Source organism: Microtus ochrogaster, chromosome 6, assembly GCF_000317375.1.
Source record: "Microtus ochrogaster isolate Prairie Vole_2 chromosome 6, MicOch1.0, whole genome shotgun sequence".
Taxonomy (NCBI): Eukaryota; Metazoa; Chordata; class Mammalia; order Rodentia; family Cricetidae; genus Microtus; species Microtus ochrogaster.
The window spans coordinates 22,163,477-22,164,031 of record NC_022013.1 but is presented as its reverse complement, the minus strand read 5'-3'; positions in this window follow the sequence as shown (position 1 = coordinate 22,164,031).

The following is a 555-nucleotide window of genomic DNA, read 5'->3' as shown; positions in this document are numbered from 1 at the left end:
AAGTGACTATAGGTTTCCAAAACGTCCAGCTTTTCATTTCTACCTCACCCACAGAATTGGGAGTCATTGCAATGAAAGACACATTTTGGCTTGAGAAAGAAAATTAACCAGAATGTTGCCCCTCCAAAAACAGCTCATATCTTCTTCTTTTTTAATCACTCCTTAAATGTTTTCTATTTATGTATCTGTGTATAGTATGTATCTGTGCATGCACAGGATCAGAAGAGGGCCTTGGATTTCTTGGAGCTGAAGTTTCATGTGATTTGGGAGCCACACCAAGTGGGTACAAGCAAGCCAACTATGGTCTCTGGAGGAGGAGCAAGTGCTCTTAACTGCAGAGCCATCTCTCCAGACCCAGCTGTCATTTCTGAGCCATTCATTTAGCTCTGAGAGCCTCAGCATCTCCCCCTATAAATCAGGATAATAACATCTCCAGTTGCATGAGGGTGGTGCAGAGGATTGATGTGTTTGTTGATCAATTCCTCATGGCAACATCCAAAAATCTCCCTTAAATGTCTTCTACCTAAGCAGCTGCTGCCCCATGGCAGAACTGAG